This window comes from Bolinopsis microptera, chromosome 7 (assembly GCF_026151205.1).
Source record: "Bolinopsis microptera isolate Bmic1 chromosome 7, MBARI_Bmic_1.0, whole genome shotgun sequence".
In the NCBI taxonomy this organism is placed as follows: domain Eukaryota; kingdom Metazoa; phylum Ctenophora; class Tentaculata; order Lobata; family Bolinopsidae; genus Bolinopsis; species Bolinopsis microptera.
Window position 1 is genome coordinate 8,648,393 of NC_087078.1, and position 24,571 is coordinate 8,672,963.

A 24,571-nucleotide genomic window follows, 5' to 3' on the forward strand; every position below is an offset into this window, starting at 1 on the left:
ACCATCGCATTTTCTACTGTAAGTTTTGATAATCTGAGTCAGAGTGCCATTGTACGTCCTATAGGACGCTTTTATGGCGGATCCTTAAAGTGGGTACGAGAAAGTCAAGTTGCTCTTGGCACAGTTATCTTTTGAAAATACCACAATTTCGAATCAGAAAAAAAAAATAACTCGACCAAAAGAAAAGTTATACAAAACCAACTGTGCCGTTCTTCTTCAAAGCTGAAGATCAGCATACAAAGAGTAAACCATCAATCAATAAGCACTAAGCAGGCCAATGGAGTCTAAAGTCTCCAGCATCATCAAATTATAGTGTTTCATGTTTCACAGAACTCACATAATTAATACCCAATGAGATTCACTAGACCTCTAGACAAGGTTAACTTACAAACATGAAGCAGATATAAAGCAAACATAAGCAGCCTCATCAGACTATAAACCATCCTATGTTTCGTGAAGCAGAACACATGTAATCAACAGTGAATGACTAGACAAGCTTAAAAACAATCAATGATGTCGTCTGGGCTAAGTTGTCGTGGGAACCGAGAAGAATATTCGCTGCTACGGAGTTAAGAACTATAATAGCAATTAGCAAGGCTCTTATTAACTTATAAAGACACCTCATGACCACACGGAACTTGAGTATCATTATTGTACCTTTATCAAACTGTATCAAATAAGTTTGTGTTTGTGCACTGCCGAACGAGAGTAGGCCTTGGCGGAGTTACACCTACAACACGGAGTCGTGACACTATCCAATGTACTGTGAATTCAACTCTAATTATTAGATCTGCTAGTAACTTAGTAATGTTGTTCAATATTTTGAGTAACGTTATTATTAGCGGTACTGTCCTTTGAGAACAAGTTTGACGTAGTTCAATAAGTTCGCAGTTCACAGTGGCGCACGCACAAGCAGTTCTCAGAGCTTAACATGAAGCACTCATTTCATAACCAACCCCTGGCTGCAGAGTATAGATTATAGAACTAGTGGACTCTACACCAGCTAATTGTCCTGGTTTTGGTGAGCTGCTTAATAAAGATTTATAATAGTAGTAATAGTAGCTTCGGCTGGTGATACCAGTCCCTGGCTCGTAGGACTACTAGCTGCTAGTATACTAGTAAAGTGCCATGGCACAGAGTGGCTTAGGATTACTGAATAGGAGATAAGTACCTCAGGTCATCCCACCACCGGGAGTGACGTAGCCTTGTTGTAAAAGTAGTAAACCACACATCTCATAGTGTAGAGGTCACAATATACGGTCATGGTAAGTAGACAGAGATAAGTAATGACAGAGAGATTGGTAATTGGGAGATTGGTACTGAAGTAGTATGGTAAGTAGTCAAGTCTGGTACTCAAGTAGTATGGTAAGTACTCAAGTAGCAGACCACGATATTCACACTACATTTACAACAGACTCTAATAAATTCTAAGGTATATGCCGTCTTGATCAATTGTCTTTGTAATTGGACAATTACAATTAGAATAACCAGTGAACATGTCTAGTATCTAACCGATCGGCTTTCAGTCTTTTGTTAGGACTGTGATCACCTTTGGATTGCAGGTTGCATACCTAAGTGTTTTCATCCATGGCGGAAAAGGGGCATTGGATCAGTTTCTCCTACCAACACTTCCCACGAGTGTAGGAAGCAAGCAACACTTCTTTCTCTCCCACAAGCAGCCCTACACTTCCCCGGCACCTTAATTTGGCTTATTGATCGGCACCCCGAATACCACCGACTTCCAGGAAGCTTTGGGAAAGCAATAGGTTAATTAAACATTATATTATAACCTGGTAGTGGTACTAGTAGGTGGCCGATCAGAAAACCCAGAGATTCGTCATCAAAACTGGGTGAATAAATTTATCTTGGATGTTGTTGCAACTTTGCAATCAACAGAGTGTGAACCATTTCCATTCAACAAGCAGGTTACTTTCTCCCACAAGCAGCCCTACAGCTGCAATTTCTCCCCACCTAGTTATTACTTTACTACAAACTCACCCCACCCACTCACTGGCCAATCAGGAGCCCGGAAACTGACCACGTGGAGAATATTAGCCAATCATAGCCAAGCAATTAGGAACAGCCGATAGTCAGTGGCCAATCAGCACGCAGTGGAGAATGAGGAGTGCAGATAGTTTCGAGTAGAGTAGTAACTAATAACTATTAAGTTAGTAACTGTTTGATTGAGAAATGTTCATTGTTTTCGGTTGGATGGGTTTTGTAGTATGCATCCCGATTTTTCACCTCATTCTGTGTTCTGCTGCTGAATTTGACTGACTTGATTTAAAGTACACAATGAACGTCCCGTGCCCAATGTCTCAAACCATTCTGCATATTGTGTCTATAAAGCATGACTGAAAGGAACACTGATTCAATGAATAAACAGTTGGCTAATGGCTAGTGACCAGACATATGGTGGACAATAGAATAGATAAAATGTAAATTCACATCTCTTGTGGTTTTGAGCGAACATGAAACCAAATAAAGTAATGGCAACTTGATAAATTGTCCCATCTTACAAAAGAATGCTACACACGCTCTCCCAAAAGTCTAGTTCATCAAATAACTCTATGGACTAGGATATATTTTCATAATAGGTCTACAATCTAATAAACAACATACAACAAAAGAATCTTTTTTCAACGAAGAATCTTCATAAATGAATATCGGTGGCAAAGCTCTTGCAGACTGAAAGCTTTAACTTTAATTTGCTCATTGAATATCGCATCCTTGGGAATTGTTGGTCGGTAAGAAACCTACTACATAATAAATATCACATAGAACTCATGATAATAAATTACCCACATAATTGAATACTGTGATTAACGAAGTAAATTGCAGTATTTATAAATACTGTAAAACTAAACCACATTGTACACCCACAGGCAATGACCAAACCACCCCCAAAGTATGGGTCTACAGAAATGTTTGCAGATCGGGAGAGGTTCGGTGAGTACAATAACGAATGAACTTGTTAATGATTAAACATTTTAATAACTAAAGGCTACTCAAATTGCTGGGGGCTACAGGTTAAACAAAAGGTACACTGAAGTCAAAAAATAGAAATTAAACGGGTATAATTGACGTCATTTAGTAAAACTAGTAAGTAGCATGCTAAGTTTGGCAAGCAAAAGAACCTACTTGAGACAGGTGTGTTGCATACTTTTAAAGCTCAGTAATCTACCTTAATTACACTTATAAGGGGTGTTATTAATTTAGATATTATTGGGTCTTTGCGTAGAACCTACCCGTCATTAGTCGTCACCAATTACTTTTTTAGATTTTATAGATTATGTGAATTGGGTTTTTTTGCCAAATTTCATTAGTTAACTCGTAAAACCTGAATACGATGGAAATAATAATGAGCAACGCCACCCTTCAGTAGGCGTTTAATCTACTTTTCTAGGATGTCAGCTGATTGTCCAATTTTATGCGTTACCATGACAATCTCCTAATTAAATGCACGCTCGTCAAATCAGATCCCGATATCCAGGTCACATGACCAAACGGCTAATGAAATATCCTAAATACTACCGAGCTATCCGGTATGAGGTGGCTGCTAGGGATCCGAATATGATTAGTAAACATATAGTCTAGCATGAGAGTTCAATACTTCAATAGTTTGGTTCATTAGTTCAAGAGTTTGGTTCATTAGTGAAATAGTTTGGTTTATTGTTTAACCAACTGACTCATGTTTTATTCAGCTTTAAAACTAAAGACCTAAAGTAAGTGCACCTGATTAGTCTAACACACGCGTTAGAAAGCCTACAATGTATGGTATCTAGAACTGATAGTAAGGATATTGCTCGATCTAGCCAGCTGTCGATCTGGCAACACTTTCTTACTGTTTCGACTATGCAGGACCATGAAAACCTTGCCTTGCATCATTAGTTTGATCACTACATGAATTGATAAGCCTCATTCCTCAATTATAAAGTTATAATGATCGGTATTCAGGTATTGGTAGCACATAAACAATAGGGTTGGGTTTCGTGGTTTATAAGGCTAAAAATACTCCTGTTTTAGTCCAATAAAACATTGTCCAAGCAAATCAACCGCTGATTATTAATGTGTGACATATACTCGTTTCTTGAAATTAAAATCTCATATCTAGCATGAATTACAATAACACTTGTTTATCTCACATGTCATATTACTCACATGTGTTCATTCCAAACAAGTTTTAAAAATATGTAAGTTTTTAAAACACCGTTCATGAACTTATAGCGATGAACTGGACTATTCGTATGATATTGAGCGAGTTTTTCTAGTTGACTGTTTATTTTTTGAATAATTTGTGCATTACCTGTCCGAAATAACTAATGGCCGTGGAATTCTGAACGGTAAGCTAAACTCTGACGAAAACCTACTTTTTTCGGCCTTTCGTTGATACTCTGCCAAATCGTCCAGTACTGTGATTATAAAGACTAGCAGGAACCCGTCTAACCCTAAAGCGGTGTCAAAACTCAAGAGAATAAAATAATTATTACCTATTTAATTCGCGTTCTTGACACCACTTCGGGGTCCAAATTTCGGGCACTAAAATTCATATTCCTTGGCCAATTTTTATTTGTCCGTGCTGATTTGAAGGCCATTAAAGCATTTTGAACCAGTCAAAAAAGTTTAAGTTGTATATTTTTACAGTTTTTGCGGAAAGTCGTGTTAAAGTTGATGCCCTGATATATATATATATATACTTATACCAAAATGAAACGACCGGTTGAGTCAGACAAATGTTTCAATCATGATACAAAACCATGATATCATCAGTGACAACAGTTGTCACTGATGATATCATGGTTTTGTATCATGATTGAAACATTTCTCTGACTCAACCGGTCGTTTCATTTTGTATCTAGCTCTCGGCTTGCCGATTGAGCACTGTAAGCAGACGACGCCACCCACAATTATATACTTATACCTATATATCGTCTCGCTTTATATATATACACTTATATACTAAGATATGACTTATAGAGATGACTTATAGAGATTTGTCCCGGCTAAAATGCCGAATTTTCACCGGGACCGAACCGCGATCTTTTTCTAAATTTAAAAACATTTTTTTGCTAATTTTGTTAAATTATCGAAACACTTTTCGACGACCTATATCGTTTCGCTTTATATATAGTAAGATACGGTATCTTAGAACTTTAGAAGCCATAATAAACCCTAATTGATATATTTTAGATAAATATTGATATGTGAGCTTGGGCCCAAACTCGCCTATATCAGGGGCATTAATATAGATCGCAAATACATATTAAATCGGTAACTGCGAATTGATTAAACAACACGTGCACTTGAACGAAAAGCAGACATTTGAACTTTTGTAGTACAAACTTCCACAGATTTACCAAATAAATTAAAATATAAGAAAGGTAAACGAACATCCGAGTCATGTGTCCACTGGAAAATGCAAACGCTTATGATGATCGTTTCGAGAATATAGTACTCTTTAAAACCAATTGGAATACAATTACAAATATTTGTTAGTCCAAGAGTTGAAAAGTTGAACATCAGGTGCTGAGAAAATAATCTCCTGCAGAGCACAATTCTAGGAGTGAGGTGAGAAACTAAGCGAGTTAATTTTCCGAGCCTCGACTTGAAAAATCGTAATGGACAATTTCCTCTCCTTTTTGCCGTAATTATTGTCTTTGAAAATCATGTCTTTAGCCACAAAAGTACCATTACCGAAGCATAGAGCTGGGGATAATTTTCCAAGAAACGTTCATGCGGATGAACATTTTTCCCAATTTTGAACTAATGATTACTTTTAGATTTTTTGAAAAATATATGATCATGATCGTAAATTATATTTATATGAAGAAGCCACTATTATAGTATTATTTTAAAAAAAATTATTCAACATTTGCTAGATGTGACCACTGACCAACGCCACACGCGTTAGAAAGCCTACAATGTATGATATCTAGGACTGGTAGTGAGGATATTGCTCGATCTAGCCAGCTGTCGATCTGGCAACACTTTCTTACTGTTTCGATCATGCATTTCATTGATACCTTGCCAAATCGACCAGTACAGTGATTATAAAGATGTCGTTAACATTTAATGTCAAGCATAATATGATTTAGATAAGAATATCAGATTGAAATATCGAAGATAAGCCATGCTTCCGGGAAAAGTAAATTAACATTAACAGTTTGTAAATAACTGGTGTGATTAATTAATTAGCTTGAAACCCTAAAATGTTTTGTTCATAAATCCTTGAGGACACTACGCCAGTCTTATTATTAGGAATGAACTTGACATCACTATCCATTCCTTCCCTTAAAAATGGAAAGTTCCGCCATTACGATAAGACGGAAACAGAACACCTAAAGTAGAGACTAGAGCAATGTCTGAGAAACAGACTTTAAAAACTAAAATAATGGGTTCTGCAGACATCTCTTGAATGAAAATTGAAAGTTATCACAGTACCAGTCTATTCTAAATAGATCCGGAACCTTTCTAATTGGCAGTCAATTGTTTATCTCTCACGTGAAAAGCAACTTGATGCAACATTCAAAAAATCGGACATATCATGTGAGCCATAGAATATGGTGTTAGAATGAAATAAAAGGATTCATTAAATTACAAAAATTGTTTCATTATGTTTATCCTTCAAACAATCAGTGTATCCCATGTTGCAGTCGCCGGGTCGCCCAGTCGATATACTAGCTTGGCGGTTCTGTTCATCAAAACAATCAAATGGTCTGGAAAACAATTTTAATGCGGCGGGGATTTCCCAAACAAGCAAGCATTTCTTGCGAATCTGGCGAAAAGCTTGCAAAATATCATCTTGAAGAGATAAGAAATGAAAAGGGTTACCTTCAAAGTACATGTATAATTGTATAAGGCTCTCGAAATCCCGCTCATTGGAATTAGGAAATGAGGTATTTTGGAGGAATTTGAAGATCATTAATCTCCCGATTAACTGGGATGAATGTTAAAGGAGTCTTGGATTACGACTTGGAACCCGGAATTGTATTCTTTAAGAGCAACTGTATTTTTCTTAGAGATGTTTTTCTTCTGATGGTTATAGTATTAGAGAGTGTACTCTGCTTCCTAATCAGCTAATCAGCTTATACGTGCTACGTCATAAACAATAATAGACAACAGTAAAATTTTCCCTCAGATTTTGTTCGCTAATCACAATTTTCCTAATCTATGACGGCGATGGTCTTCAAATTTTATCTGCTGGATTGCTTGACAAATCACGAAACCTTTGTGTCCAGCTTGAATCGGAGCAGAAAATTACACTGCAAAATGATCCTGCTAGTATGACACTGCATGGCAATTGCGCTACCGGGGCCAATCTGTCAGAGACCACGTGACAATTTAAACAGCTGTGATTGGTCAATTGTTTATCACGTGACTTGTGATTGGTCGATTGGTGATCACGTGACCTTGATTACTCACGCCCGGACAAGGACAGATATTTTTCAGAGATAGGATCCTGTTTCCAGTTTGTTTCTCTTGTTTTGTGTTGTGAAAACTGTGTTCTGATAATCTAATGATGGTCACTTGGTAAGTTACGATCTCTTTAGAGGTCTACAAACCCATTAAGACCGTTGTATTAACTATAGGCTTCACAAAATGTAAGCAACAACTTTGAATTAAGTGTTATCAGTCAACAGTGCATTGTTAGGTTTATGGACTTATCTATCGGCACATACAATCCTCCATTTCTCGATCTCCGCACGAGCTCCCCGACTGCATTCATATATTCAATTAGCATTGTTTATTCTTCGTCAGTACTATGCAACGTATGTATAACGCGACTTGGTAATAATAAATAATTGGCACCATTGAACCTATGATCGTGCTCAGAGCCAGAGAGTTGCACAGCGGGGAACCATTACGATTAGGAACTAACCGGTAGTGGTCCTTGTTAGGTACCTTAACTAACCGGTAGTGGTCCTTGTTAAGTACCTTAACTATCTGGTAGACTACCACCAGTCAGACCCCGTCATTTGTATCCAGATATCGTGTTACGCTGACTGCCACTGGTTGCAGGTTGTGTAATCTCCGGAAATAAGTCTTTAGTTACAGGAAGAAGACTAGATCACTAGTTAGTGAGATAGTGGGAAAGTGGGTGGTTGGTAAGTTTCAAGAGATTCAATCACATGGCATGGATTGATATCCAGGATCCATCCAATTACCCACCATGCAACTTGGAGTAAAACCCCACCAAGGTTCTGTATCTTTTGTGGTCACGTGATAAAACGCTCTGCTCTGATTGGATCCCGGTTTCCCTGGGCGATCTGTCATTGGTGGAGAGTTCCGGGTAGAGTAACAAGACCTAACTCCGCTCTCAGGTGGCACTTTGTACTCTGGTCCAGCTAAAATCTAATTTTCGGGGGGTGAGGTCCTGTCAGAGGGCTGGAAACTGGTCACGTTACCATGGAAACTGAACACGTGGGCAGCACGTGCTGTCATATTCAATTGAAATAGGTTAATGTCAGTACTACGTGCTTTATAATGACACACTGGAGATTTGTACAGCTTACTCTTAGTTTTACTAACTTAGTTTTGAATTGTTTTGTTTGAAATAGATCCACGATGTAAGTTCCAATTCTTAGAAAGTTTTAGTTATGATTAGTTTCGATGTTTCATTCCTGGTTGACAGATTTTATAACTGGCCAAATCCCAAAAATTAAACAAAATACCCCGGCAAATTCTAAGGGATCCTGTGATTGTCGTACCATGACCATCGTATCGTACCAGCTAATAATTGAATAACGACCATACAGTCACAATACATATCCATCAACGAGGTGGTCACCTATTCGCTTTGATCCTGACCGTCCGACTCGCAAAGTTTCAACTTATACCATATTGTTTTTTGTCCGGAGCAAGAATAAAACCACCTAATGATAATCGGCCCACTATAATTCTATCACAGAGTAACGTGTAATCAGGGGTGTTCCTTAGTATCCTGCAGTTATTCGTCTGATAAAGATCTGAGTTTTAACCGACGTTATTCGTCTATTAAAGATAAATATCTTAACTTTATATTAGCCGACACCTAAGAGCTGAGTTAGTATCTAAACACGAGATAATTGGTTTGGTTTTATTTCTCAGTTTCATGCGGCGTTCATTAGACTTTTTTGCGCTTACTCAAGCTGAAGTTAACCGTGAACTAGGTGAAACGTTTTAAATCAACAAATTTAGCAACAAATACATGTTTTAACGGTGTGATCATTGCTGCAATTGAAGAGATTTGTAACTCAAGAAACATAATATTATTCTAGAAAGAAAAGGGGATGTCACATGACCCGCAAATGACACTCGTATCTCCGCAGGTCCCTCCCGAGCAACGAAGAGCATGACGGACCTCGGGTCCGGTCGATCTGCTAACTTCAAACCAGTTAGTGTTCTCGAGTCTCTTAATAGCAGGTAACAAAGATAATTCAGTGTCCGTGACTGTTGATAATAATTAGAATGTGTGTTCGACTGCTACATTTAAAACCTTGCTCAACAAATCATTAAATAAACATTAAACATGAATACACACAATAAAGTTCTTACCTAGCAGCTACCCACTACCCATGCTCAAACAAGCCTTCCTTTTTAGAATAGAACAAAGACAGCGGATAAACGGAAGAAACAGTCTTCTAACCTCGCCTGACAACAAGACGAGTGCAACTAAAACAAGTGCAACTAAAACGAGTGCAACTAAAACGAGTGCAACTAAAACGAGTGCTGGATTCAGTGTATCCAGTTCAACAGTGGGGAGCACGGATCACTTCAGATCCGAGCAACCAGTAGCACCTGCTCCTTCTAGTGATAAGGTTTAATTTTGTAATTTTCACCTGGTTCTGGTTTTTGCCTTTTAATAATAATTGCGTGATGGTGGTTAAGCAAGGTTAATTTTGTAAGTGTAACTTTCACCTGGTTGTAATTCTGGTTGCCGTAGTTTAATTCATGTTACGTAAAGATGTAAAGCAATTTCGTAAGAAGATGTTTAACGATCTGATCTTGAAAGTTAGTAATTTTCCTCAGCGGTTTTACTTTAAGTCTGATAAATTAGAATTAAAGTTGAAACCAGGGTGTTTTAAACGGTCTGGAACTTGGAAAGATAACACGAAATGATTTAGCGCAGACCAGCTGCGTATAATTCAGTATGAGTAACTACGACATATTTATCATGTCGTTGTTATAATTGTAACGCATTATCTGGCTGTTGGTGCGATTAAAAACGTTCAAATTACTCATTCGTACTCAGAAATTGCTTTCAGTATCAAGTTAGCGCACGTTTATAATTACACAGAAAGGCAAAAAGTCTGCTAATAAATAAATAAACGGACCCAGTCCCAATATCCAAATGTTAAACATTTCTATATTCAAGAATAAGTTTTGCAAACCAATTTCGCGATCAAAAGCATACAGCTCACGTACAGACGTCAATAAAATCGAACAAAATGTCTGTCTGGCTCTCTCACTAAGATACAAAACAGCTTCACGTGGTTAAGTATTAATTTCAAGTACCGTGCTTTCCAGGTGGTAACTAATAACTCTTATTGAAAAGGGCCAGTGAAGTGTGAACCATCTGGCATCTTACGAAGTTATTTTTATCATGATACAAAACAGAAAAAGAAACGCGACCAACTACAATCAAACCGCCTTTTGATGTAATTCTGAAAGTTACCTTAATTAAGTCTTTAATTAATAATTAATTTCCCACCTTTCAGGGCATCTGCAAGCCAAGGAAAGTCGAGCTGTACAAAAAGAGCATACTTTCTTCAGCTACAGAAAAGAATATTAGGTATTTAATATTTATAACAAGTTTATTATTAATTAGTTTATTTATATTAATAATGAGAACGTTTAATGAGGCTTGTGAATTAATTACCCTAAAATAACTTTACAGAAAATATGTTTATTAATTCATTATTTGCGTTATCATGGTATAAACTAAGTTTACAATAAGTTAATCTAAATTAAGATAGACTCTTAGACTGTACTCCGCATGCAATAACACACTCCGCATGCAATAAGCACACAAAGAAAACGAATGTCTGATAACTGAGAATAAGCAGACAATTGTTAGACCATATAACTGAGGGTGCCGCCTATACATTTACAATTAATTAAATAAGCAGGGCAGCTGGCGAGCTATAATATACTCATGCTATTGAATATTTATATAATCACCATCATTATCAGTTCATTAGCGTAACTGAATCTTAAGTGCTTAGTGCACGTGCGAAATCTTACCTTCAACTTCTGCAATCCAATTAAAAACTTCAGAACGACATTGGATTGAGTTGCGTAATATTTCTTAAAGAACTTTCTGGGCCTCCAAATATAACTTATTCTAACTATATTGGTATTTCTTGCAATAAACATACTTATTAATTGCAACTTGCACGAAATACCTTGAATGACTCTAAGACTATTTGAACCACTGATCTGGTAATATTAATCTAAAATACTAAAAGTGGGACAAGTCAGCAAAAGTAAACAACAAATAAGACTACATACAGCTCCGGCAAGTAGATGCCGACCGGCTATTAACCGGCTATTAGCCGGCTCTTAGCCGGCTATTAACCGGCTATTAACCGGCATTACCCACCGCTCCATTACCAATAATAACACTCTTATCTTATATCAGCTCCACTATCAGTATATACTCTTATATAGCTCTCTTATTGTGAGATAATACATTCATTACAGCAATGTTATATTATTGTTCACTGCCAAATTACTTACATCCTCATGAAGATTGCGCAATGCTCTGATGAGTATTCATTATCAGAACAATGAACATGCTAATTAAGATAGACGTGGGAACTGTGGGGGTATCTTTTGGTGAGGGAACTTTACAATTACTGCTGAAGTGAGAAGTAGAAAGGAACGGGACGATATGTTCTTAGAATTTCCAGAACTCCTGGTCCTCCGAAGGTTACTTTTCCATATTGGTATTTCCTTCATTACCAATAAGGGTAAGTTACTCTAGCCATGTTTTACAGAATGTTCTATCTAAGCTTGGTCTACGCAACTGAAGAAACATTTGTCTGCTGTTGTCTGGTCCCTTCCTATTGCTTTTGTGATTTGCAAAGAAGTGGTGGTGATTCAACAGAATGTAAATCATTTGTTCAAAGAATCCTGTGATATGTCACGTGACCAAATGCTTTACATCTTACTGGTTATAAATTGGTCACAAGGCTTAAAATTTGTTTTTTAGTAGCTACAGCTATATTAAGGATACAAAACAGTTTTTAGGCTATTCTTATGATTCAAATGTACTAAAAATTGTGGAAATATTATTCTGACCTCTTCATATTATGTGATAATAATGCTCAAATAAAATAAAATTGTGAAGTACGCAAATATTCTATTGGGAAAATTTACCCTAAATTCGAGTAGGAGTAAAGGAACTGAATATTTGCTAGTGAACTAAAATTATCTTTCCAGAACCAACGAACTAGAACTGCTAATAAATGGAGTAAGCTAAACTTTATCGTGTTGTGCAAAAATCCTTAATCTTTAAATCCGGTGTTGAAGGATGGTTAACTCTCCAGTGTTTAAATTGGTAGTTTTTATAATCAGTGCTGCCTTATGAAGATCTGCTGATTGTTAACTGATAGCTTAGGTAACCCGTTGGGTCTATCAAGAAGTCAGCCCTCATATCTTGAAAATGCAGAACGGAAGAACGAAAACCAGGAATGCTATTGTCGACTGATGTAATTCTAACTCGCTCTCAACAAATATCGAAATATCTGTCAGTGTCGAAATATGCGTTCCCAGAGATGACATATTACAAAAGATGTTAATTAAATCTATTGATAGCTACTGTATTTTAGTATTTTGTTAATGGCTGGGCTAGACTACTAAACACATTGTTCTCTTCTAACTGCAACAATGAAGTTTCACATAGCCCGGAAACACTACAGGCATTCATTACAGCGGCGGCATATATCACATTACCACGTACTCACAGTTTGTTGCTAGAGGAAGTTGTCTGTATGTACTATGTAGCTATGGAAGTTGGGACAAACTGAGGATATGAGAGGTCTGATGTGGGATAAGGTTATATAGGAGAAATATTTTGCGTAGATAAGACTTAGTTCCGAAATAGTAAAAGTGGTCTAGCATCTAACAATATAAAGCGTAACAAAAATTACCGTATTTAGCACGAAACAATAATTATGCGGGTACAAATAGTTTTAATTAAAAATAGTAACCCGTGTTTAAACGAACAAAGGCAATTCAGAAAAAGAAATAGTTCAGCAAGAAAATTCTTCAAGATGTTTGGTTACATACCGTTAGCTCAGAGCTGCATCAATAGAGATAACTCCTTAACTTAAATTATTATTAACTACAGAATATTACCTTAACGCTCACATCTTTCAGAATAGAGGAACAACCGAACCCGTGCGAGGAAAAATTCGAGATGGAACACAGCGAAAAGTCTTTACCAAAAACACCCTCAAAGTCGGACAGTGAGAAATCACCAACTAAAAAGTCCGGAACTCGCTCTAAGAGTGAGAAAAGCAAGTCCTCCCCAAATGCTGGGAGTGTTGGTGTTGGTGGTGGGGAGGGGGATGTTAAGGCGAGTCTCATGGACTCTCTAGCCCAACTGGACCCACAAGCTCTACTTCTGATACAGGTTAGAAGTAATGACATCAGCTAACTGAGTAACTGTAAAGGTAGACTGTACTTTTTCCAATCTATGATTGCGTTTAGCAATAACATCCCTAATTTGATTGCCTTCACTGTTTCTGTGGTCAACATGACGTTAGGAAATAGACAATGAAGTAGCTTCATTTACTAACGATTCCCAAATGGGATTAGCTCCACAATCATGACTGTAAGCAGTGAAGTGAAAGTGCAGCTACTTATACATATGATATTGAAAAGTGCGGAGCAATCAGCAAACCTCAACTGATAACCACGACTGCGATCATAAACAATAAATTTGGAAAATGAACAATCAAACAGCCAATTGCAAGCAATGAAACGAACTCCACGATCACTTTTCTCAACTGTAACCTATCTAAGTAGTGAAATGGGAGTGTGACTCCTGACACTCAAATACCGGTGATTAAGATGAGAAACACCCTATAAGTGTGCAGCAACTTGATAACAGGTCACATGACAGGTCACATGACTGCTCCTGCTGTCTGCCAGTCTATGATAACGAGGACTGTAGTCAGGTGAAACTCTCAGTCATGAATAAGCCCGGTTTTAATTCAATAACACTTTAAAACGGCTGGATGGTAGCGACCTGATACAGCTGATAGACTCGGGTTAGGTTCAAAGAATACACCAGTATCCCCGCATAATCAACACCCGTATTAAATATAGTGACAGGTTCAACACTTGCAGTTCCGATGACCACGTCGACCACCTTGCTTATCTAGTTGTGAAACTATTTCATTGGAACAAACTTCGAAAAATTAACACTTCTGCTCGTTCAAAGAAATTGTTGAAGTAAAATTTAGAAACTCGGTACTTATGGCCATATATTTTCTGTCAGGTTGATGAAATATTCCAGTTCTCTTATAAAACTGTCAGTCTACCTGTGCCGCAAGAATAATAATTTCTGCTTAGCGTCTGTAATCATGTATTTAATTGTAGCAGCAAATAGCCCATTGTTAATTTGTTGCCTTAACGAGTGTCGGTAATTAGCCAAACTATTAGCTAGACTCTTAACTAAACTATTAGCTAGACTCGTAACTAAACTATTAGCTAGACTCTTAACTAAACTATTAGCTAGACTCTTAACTAAACTATTACCTAGACTCTTTACTAAACTATTAGCTAGACTCTTAACTAAACTATTAGCTAGACTCTTTACTAAACTATTAGCTAGACTCTTTACTAAACTATTAGCTAGACTCTTAACTAAACTATTAGCTAGACTCTTTACTAAACTATTAGCTAGACTCTTAACTAAACTATTAGCTAGACTCTTAACTAAACTATTAGCTAGACTCTTAACTAAACTATTAGCTAGACTCTTTACTAAACTATTAGATAGACTCTTAACTAAACTATTAGCAAAGATAACCAGATAAGTAAACCCTGCGTCTAACACTCCAATGTTTCAGAGTATGGTGGAAGAGATAAACCAGAGTAAAGATCAGTCAGGAGAAAAGAAGGAGAAGAAGGAGAAGACAGCAGAACCCGCACCCCTAACTACACAACAGCTCCAGCAGGTCCGAGCTATAGCCTATATTAGTATATTCACTGTTACTAATCCTTATTTCGTATCTTATTTGGTGATGTTAGATGAAGTGGTATGCTGCTTAGTTCTTGATTTAACTAACTCTACTTTGATGACCAGTACCGCGGAGACTTCAGAATAATTTATTTCTGTATCTTTGCATCCATGGCTAAATCAAATTTGTATTTTGTATCAGATATACAACCAACATTCCCGAGCGCATTACATAAACATGTGTCAGTGTTTACTGTTGAGAGGTGGAAAGTGGTACTGCAAAAGGTGTGATATCGAAAAATGCAAATAAATTTTGCCGGTTTCCCAACATGAACAATTTCCGAATTGTCATCAAAATTCAAAACGTGGGAAAATTTTGGCGATTCATTAAATATCAAAATTGTGAACAGTGCGTTTTTACACAATATTTCTTCAAATTAAAACCAAAGTCTAGGATATTATGGTATCGGTAAAAATAAAATATAAACTTTTATAAAAAATAAAATATAAACCTTTATACAAATGTATATGTAAGACTCGAATATTTTCCGTCAGCCTTTAACTCTAATAGTTAAGGTTTCAGGTATGCACTAGGGCCGATTACATACCAGAATTAGAGTAACTAGGCCATTATTTTAAAGGAATTTTACAGGTAATCTGTACTATTTCGTGTAGTAGATTGCATCAAAAATTGCGTTCAACTTTAACTTTTCTTAGTTCTTTCTCAATAATATTCACTCCATGAAATAAAATAACCAACTTGATACAATATCGATACAAATTTAGAAACTTAAATGATATAAATATATGTGTTGTTAAACATACAGGGTGGGCCAAAAGTCAGTGGGCATACGTTGGCCTTAATAGCTCCGCTGTGTTTTATATTTGAGAGCTGTTGCTTTGCAGATGGCATACTGTACTTACTGGTTCGAGGATTTCGTCGTCAAAATTTGGAAATTCGAATATTTTAGACTACGCCCATTCAATATTAAAACACCTATATTATTTTCTCTGAACATGCTGAACGCCTATTTCTTTCAGAGACGGTAGATTATTAAATGTTGCATATGATCTGAAAACATGAGGCAAAACGGATTAGAAATGACGAAGTTATCAAGCATTTTCTGTATCTCGTTAACAACATTGACTGGGTGATTATGTGACACCGTGACACGACACCTTAATTGGGCACCCTTAACAATTCCCATAATGTTTAACGGGGTGGTTAACAGGGGTCACCTAATCACGTGATTAGGTAAACCAATCACCTGATCACACGTTATGAATAAACTCGTTATGCTTCATATCTCTGTCATCTGAGAAGCTACAGTTCTAATTTTTTCAGAACAAACGTAATTCGAATGGCCAAACACAATTCAATAAAATTTAGCTCGATTCGACTATCAAAACTATCAAATAAATGCAAAAATGAACCTTCATTTGAAAAAAATGAACTCTAATATTTATTGATTTGACAAATTCCTTGAACCAGTGGTGGTAGTAAGTCATACCAGAAAGAATTATTTCAATTGGGCACTCAGTGACTGAGCTATTAAGGCCAACGTATGCCCACGTTGGTATTATACGATAAAGAAATATTTGCAAAGGAGCTGTAAGTTATAATTAGGAACCGCCCGGAGCTAGAACTGTTGCAATAATTACTGATAATAGAACTGTGACGTTCATAATAATGCAATTTTATGCAATTAAAAGCAATGACGAGGCTGAAAATTGCAAAATGATCCACAAATTAATAATTATATAACGCTCAGAGCTGTGATGACCCCTACTAAATATATGTTAAAGTAAACAAACAAAGCAACAAGCAGCCTTTACTGTATACAGTGTGAACAGTGAAAGGAACTAGATATAAACTATCCAAACAAAGGTAATATTGTAACACGGGATTTTTCTAAAGAATTCTCTAAAGAAACGACCCAAATAGGTGCAGGCGCGTAGAAGCTTGAGCTCTTGTAAAGCGGTGTTTTCATGCTTCAATGAGTTGAGACCGTGACAATATGCGAGCTTGTGAAATGAATATTATTCCAAGTCAACTCGTTTAGAATCACCAGGTGAGGGGTCAGATAATGGCTATAAAACTGTCTCCAGGATATAAGAAGTTATCAAACCATTATGTGGTGTTTATTAAACCATTATATATAGCACAGCTGGTTTAATAAATATATTTTATTTATTTAATCGCCTCAAAGAGGAGTTCTTCAGTGCTCTACACGACGCCTACGAGGGCCACTCGAAAACAGGCATGACATGAGAAAAATAACTTATTTTGTGAAATATTACAGAATATTAGCATAGTCATGTTTCTGTCAATTTTGTCGCGGCCTCTCCGTTAATATATTTTGTAGCACCGTGCTAGCAAAGATTTAGAAATGTCCACACCTACAGTAGAACTTATAGTATTATGAAAACTTTTATGGTTTTATACTGTTATGTCATCAAATTAAGAGAACCAAATAATCAAATATTTGAGAAGTTTTAACAAATTTGACCACCTTTCACCAATATTTATCATATCTATCATGCCGATATTAAGCAACTAAATGGGGATAATGTTTATTGTAAAACTTATTAACAATATTTCTACCTCAGTTGAAACAACAGTTGACAAAAATGGCACTAAAGAAGACATCTCAATCTTCAAGCAAAGGTAAGACTTCTAACAACCAAAATTACACGGCAAGCAGGATATTTATTGTCTATACTTCTATACTAAACTGTGACTAACATAATATTATGTACCTACTAATCCAGCTAGACTCTAGTTATCACAATGAACAGATCTCAAACCTAAAGAGTTAGAAGCTCATCCAAGCAATGAGCGAATACTTACATACTTAAACATCATACTAACATATGTATTTACAACAACGAGTTATTGTAATGATGAGAGGTGGATCAAGCTCTCAAACCCTTAGTACCCACACAACAAGTACTGAGACTATACAGGGTGTCTACTCTCCGTATTACACGTGTAACCATGAGTTAATGAGTAGACATTTCTGTGTAACACCCAAACAATGTATTGTTGGGTAATTCTTGGTATAACGACAATGGTTATTCATATCCTGGAACCACATTAAAGACTGTCGGGCTCTTAATTTCCGGTTATAGCCCACTTTTTTGCTGGCATTTAATGCCGAACATCGCTTAAAATTATCCGAGCAAACAAACGTGTACCAAGTTGGTGGATGTTTCGCCGGAACTGATAGATTATGTCAATGTCTAGATATTCAAGCCCATCTTATATGGGTTGATGGCCGAATAATCGTTATAGAACTACATATTATAGAACCATGGGCATAATGAACACCATTATGCGCAGTCTTAGTTGAACCCGCTCCATTGGAGACAGTGACCTAACATTATGCAAAATGTAGATTTAGCGGCCACCTTGTGAGAGGAAGCAAGTGTTAGCGTAAACCATAACAGAAACTTCAATGGTTTGTTTTGATCAGCAATTTAGCTATTACATTATTAACTAGATATAGAAGGCGGGACTAGCAAGGTTTCCAGTTACCTCTGATCCTTCATCAAATTACCTGAACGTCCGTGATACCAACAGTAGTAACTTAATGTGTGTTGGTGGAATATTAGAAGCTGTCGGCCAGATTTCTGAAGAAAGAGTTTATTGGAATGATGCCAAGTTAGATCATGTCATGAGTGGTATCGGCAGTTTTTTACAATAATTAATCTAGACAATGTCAGTACGAGGCTCCATTGATAGCTCTACGACATTTGATCCTCCGAAATTTAACATCACGGCGATTGCTCTCCATTTTAAAGTAATTTAAATGTTAAATTACACCGAACCCAAATGGAAATAAACAAGTGATACATAACAAAACCCAAAACCGGACAAAAAACTTAGTATTAAAGGGTTGTTTAAAATATCAGTGGGTAAGATTTCTCGATACGCCAGTCGTTATAATTTAAACAGAGACCTATTTCAGGTACCCCGCCACCTTACAACGCTAACCACAACACCAAACCTCCTGTAACGAGGTCAATAGAGGAGGAGATCCTTATGCGACTATCATCAAGGTATAGCAATCTTGTATCAACCATAAACGAGCCTAAGATGAGCGGTGATTTAATAAATTCATCAAAGAATCTAAACCGTCACCTTCACTCTTTTCCATCCATTCTGACTCTCCCCTCACCAGGTTGTCAATAATATCGGAGATGACAGAACCTGCAGAAGATCAGGATATATCAGAGCGGGATATAACATACAACAGCGAACTAACGACCAGTGGAACTAATGATACAGGTTGGTGATACTGATAAAAGGGTTAGACTGGCAATGTGCCAGGGTTGTTCTGGCATTGTGCCAACTAAATGTTAGACTTGTCACGCTATTATACACGAACCTCTTATTCATTAATTGGTGGGGAGCCATTTAGAGAAATGTAGGTTTTGGCACTGTCAGACAAACTTAGATCACTAGCTTCGCCTGGGGTATACTGTAGGTGTATCACTACACAAAGGAACCCATGTGGCATGAACATTGGTCACTCGCAGTCGAATTGTTATGCTGATCACTGCTGCACTCTACTAAGCTACTACTTATATACATACTGTGAGGAGGAGTTCATCTTGGATACCCCAGACATTATTTCTCAGATCAACAGCTACAACAAGGAGACGCTAAAGGGCGCTTCTAGAAACTTGCAGCTCTTTACTCTAGACGTGGCAGCATTATATCCTAGCATCAGGCCTGAACTAGCGCTTACTGCTCTTGAGGATGCCCTCAATAGTGATACCAACTTCTCACAAGAGCTAAAAGCGGCTTTGCATGAGTTCACTGACCTGATTTTCCGGGAGTCCTTTGTCACTTATCAGGGAGAGGGATACATTAACAAGGAGGGTATCCCGACGGGAAATTGTATCTCAAGACAAGTGGCAGATGTGACGATGCATTGGCTATTGTTTAAACAGATCAAAGGAAAGATGAAAAACTGGAGTTTGATAGACCTCTGGAGGAGATTTATTGATGATGTACTTGGGGTGTGGTTAGGAACAGTCCGACAGTTCAATCTATTCGTGGAGCAACTGAACAAACTGGCAGAACCATTTGGAATCAGATTTGCTGACCAACAAATCGGTAAAACTGTTAATTTCCTTGACATCACTCTAACCTTGGATACTTACAACCAGATCCAATATAGACTCTACAGAAAGGAGACAGATGCTAGGAATTACTTGCGAACGGATAGCTTTCATCCTCACCATGTATTCGAATCTGTGGCGTTTTCCCAGATGATACGAATCATAGAAAGGAACTCGCAAGACTCAACCTGTGTAGAAGACTTAATGGAGCTGAAAGCAGATTTATCTAAAAGCGGACATAACAGCGTTAAGTTAGAGGAGATCGAGCCGAGAGCAGTTGTCAGAGTACTGGAGAACACCCACGGAGCCAACAGGTCTAAGGAGAGTGAGAACGCTGATAACTTAGTCTTTTCAGTACAACACTCTTCGGACAACATTCAGCTGAAGAAGTTGATTCACGAACTTGGACCGGACATCAGGAGGATATGTGGAGATATACGTGTGATATTTGCCACACGAAAACATCCTTCAATCGGAAACAGGGTAGTGAATCGACAACTTGGAAATAAGGCTGAATGTCCCCAAAAAACATCACAGAAGTGCTCAGCCCCTGGATGCAAGACTTGCCCGGTATTGTTCGATCTTGACTCTAAGATCATGGTCAACGGCATGGAGCTTAATCTAGACGAATCCCTCACGTGCAAAGATAAGCACATTATTTACGTTGCACAATGCCAGCAGTGTAGGGCTATTGAGGGATCTGAGGACACTTACTTTGGGCAGACGTTGACTCCATTCCACATTAGGCTCAATGGGCACCGGAACAAGTTCAACATTGACGACCGTGCCCTCTACGAGCACTCAGCCTTATCAATGCATTGTTACGATGTACACAAGGACACTTTCAGTTTTGACTGTTTCAAATTCGGGATTGTGAAAAAGACTAAACCTTCCCTATTAGATAGGGAAGAGGCTAGATTTTGTGCAAAGTTTAGAACTAATGTTTGGGGTTTAAATAGGATGGAAATTAAAAGGTAGTTTTTTTGTGGTTTTTACCAATATCTGTAATTAATTAATTTTAACAATTTTGTGCCAATTTTGCGTCATTTTCCTTTATAAATTTTATCTACCACGCTATCAGTGAAACAATTTTATCGTATTCCAATTTCTGATCGACTTTCATGATATTCTCTAATCATGACCTTTTTATAAATTTTTGAATCTCTTTGACTGAGTATTATGATTGATTTTATCTGACTAATTTATTTCTTTTTTGTAGGCTCTAGCGATGTAATAAACGAAGTTTCCAAGCCAAATTTGTGTGTTTCCCTTCGTGTCCAAAATCAATCACTTATATACATATATAGTTAAACAGAACAGTTGCAGTGGTTAGAATACCAGAGATAATTAAGGTAATGATGTCTCTACTCTCTTATGATTATGCAAAGTATTGTGGCTCCTGACTCAAGCAACTCCTTTGAGATTAGAAGATTGATTGCACATGAAATTCCAAGTTATGTCTCTTATTATTGTAGACTCTATCAAAAGGAAACTTAGATCATGGTTAACATTTAACAATCAAACTTTGATAGCGGATAAAGAAGTGAAACAGCGTACAACCCAAATAAATACAGGGAAATTACATGATGATTGTACTTAAATTCCTTAAAGTTCAAATAAGACTCGGGTGAATAAGGATCTTAGATTTTAAACACAAAAAATTTAAATAAAAAGGAACGTCGCATAGTACTAAGTCGGGCCACGTACTAAGTTTGGTCACGTACTAAGTCGGGTCACGTACTAAGTTGGGTCACGTACTAAGTCGGGTCACGTACTAAGTCGGGTCACGTACTAAGTCGGGTCACGTACTAAGTTGGGTCACGTACTAAGTCGGGTCACGTACTAGATTGGACTACGTTCTACTGAGTCTGCAGTGCAAATTCGTTTTTATATGGTCATCGTAAGGGTAGGGGCCTTTACGGTTAGGGACGCGTCGACCACCAATATCTGATATCTGTAACTCTTAACATATATCTCTGTTTCAGGTGATGTGATACTGAGTGAATTTGATGACACACTTGATGGAACAGATGATGAGTTACTGGACGAAGATGATGGGATCAGTAGTTTGGGAAGCTTAAGTAGTACTGGTACGAAACACATATTCATGGAATGTTTTATAGCTTTATAAACTCCACTATCATACCGTCCGTTCGAATTTAATTTCGTAGTTCGTACTACTTATCAGTAGGAACTTAGTGAGAATGTGCTGGCATGTTTGCTTTCAAGGTCTTACTGGACCAAACCTACCATAAAGTCAGATTTAATTTAACCCCTTTAACCATCTACAACCCCCCTCCAGGACTAGAGACCCCGGATGTTCCACCTGCTGAACCAACACAACAACAACTACCACCAGTAGTTTTCTGCTCCCCCTCCCCTCCTCCACCTCCGCAAGCATTCCGCAACACCCCATCTCCGCAAGCAACCCCTCACTCCCCCTCTTACTCCCCACAACCTCCCCTCACTCCCAGATCAGAGGTTGTAAAGAGTAGGGACCGGTTTAAAGCTGCTAAAAACAAGTCTGGGACTCAGAGGGCTTTTGGGATGAACTTTAGTAACAACTACAAAATAGATAAAGGTAGGTGGTTGGTTTGAGACCGAATAAAATGGTTATTTCTCCAACTAAACTAAACATCAAATATTTATCAATTGTTAATAGTTTTTCGGGTTAAATTTGGTCTGGCTGAATGACCAATACAGAGATTTCGAAAAAGTGACCATATGCAAACACAAAAGAATACAAACAAAAGAATACGCAAAAATAATGCAAAAGCATATCATTCGCCGCTTCGCGTACAGATCAAGTACGAGTTTGGCGTAATTAGCACTTTCAATCAACTCGGTATATGACGTATCGTTCTGATGTACTTTAAGATTGCTTTCTATTCAAGATATAAAGTTCATTAGCTGCAACAAAAGATATTCATATGATATACAACTATAATTACTTATGATAAATAACCAGTCATTCATCAACTATTTATCAACAATAATACTAAAGAGGCCGGCTTGCCGCGAATCTTCAGTGCAAACACGAGCCAAGAAACCATGATCGAATACTAACGAAAAAATAAAGCGTGGAAAAACGTAACAGTAAACGTGCTTCATTGTCTAACTCGTGCACAGGATGCCTTCATTTGATTATGGTCATCTGCTATATAGCTGCCTGCCATTAAACTAGTATGTTCCTTGTTCCTTGATAAAATAGGAAAAGATTACTTAAAAAAGCTTAGTAAACTCTCTAGATAGAATTAGAGAAACCCAAACACTATTCTGGAGTGATGTTATGAAGTGTTACTGGATGCAAGGCCGTACCTAGCTCCTAAAATTGCTGAATCTTCAAGAACCTGGAACACATTAATGAAAAGCTCTAATATTATAGCAGTGCTCGTCACAGAGTTAATCGGAAACCTGTTCGAGGAGACGTTAAGGTGGAAAGTGGTAACACCTTCTATTGTTGTGCTTAGCGTCGGCAAGTAATCTGAGAATCTGTTCATTACCTTCTCCAATCGCATAATGCTATATTATGATAATGCTAGCTGGCGCAAGTTGTGATAAGCAGTAATGACTAATGAGTTACGATATAAGCAGTTAGTTCTCCTTCAGCTCAATGTAGCGTCCTTACTCCTTAGTCGGCATTACGTATAGTCGGTACCACTCGGTATACACCAAGCATATAGATTATATATGCAAATGTTTATAAATTAACTAACATAACTGACAGGTAGCAAAGGGGAACTTATTACTTATGATAATAAACTCTCCGAGAACAATATAATTACAAGTTTAGCAGCGCACACGAGAGCTCAACACATTTTCCATGTACCTGAAGACAGATAACAATTAGGTATCAGCACGTTTTATCTCAGTACTATTAACAATTCAGATACCTAGCATGTCACATTTGTATTAATATAACAGGTCTCGTTAATAGACTGTAACAAATTAAAATATTAACAAACTCATTTATAAAATATTGACAAACTAGCATTTAGAGGAATATAAAGGTATGAAAGACTTGGAGAATAAAGTATAAACTTTATCAATGACTTATAGTTATTGACTATTGAGCCACTTCGACCGAGAGCTCGGTTTAAAGGCATCACAAAACTAACTTGGTATCAGTTATTGTCAATCTGTAAAATAATTAAAATATTGAAATCTAACAGACCTGCTAGTTAATCAACACGTTTCTTAGAAAGAAATGAAAAGATTTGAACAGACCAAGCTATTAGTATTAACTGAAAAATTGAAAGAATCTGCATG

The 24,571-nt window shown here is 37.3% G+C and overlaps 1 protein-coding gene across 7 annotated transcripts in view; it reads left to right on the plus strand.

Annotated features, from left to right (window-relative positions):
* The first annotated feature begins 2,883 nt into the window (after positions 1–2,883).
* Positions 2,884–24,571, plus strand: part of LOC134817939 (uncharacterized) — a 40,917-nt gene continuing 19,229 nt past the window's right edge. For 2 of the 7 annotated variants that reach the window (XM_063827314.1, XM_063827313.1), the window contains exons 1-11: positions 7,447–7,530; positions 9,309–9,402; positions 9,581–9,797; positions 10,698–10,771; positions 13,363–13,618; positions 15,063–15,170; positions 17,783–17,840; positions 19,144–19,234; positions 19,357–19,463; positions 22,288–22,392; positions 22,605–22,883. The gene's annotated coding sequence lies outside the window, so the exon portion shown is untranslated. Of the gene's footprint in view, positions 2,950–7,446; positions 7,531–8,437; positions 8,568–9,308; positions 9,403–9,580; positions 9,798–10,697; positions 10,772–13,362; positions 13,619–15,062; positions 15,171–17,782; positions 17,841–19,143; positions 19,235–19,356; positions 19,464–22,287; positions 22,393–22,604; positions 22,884–24,571 lie in introns of those variants that run through there. The other 5 variants (XM_063827319.1, XR_010160587.1, XM_063827318.1 and 2 more) reach the window with 5 other exon arrangements.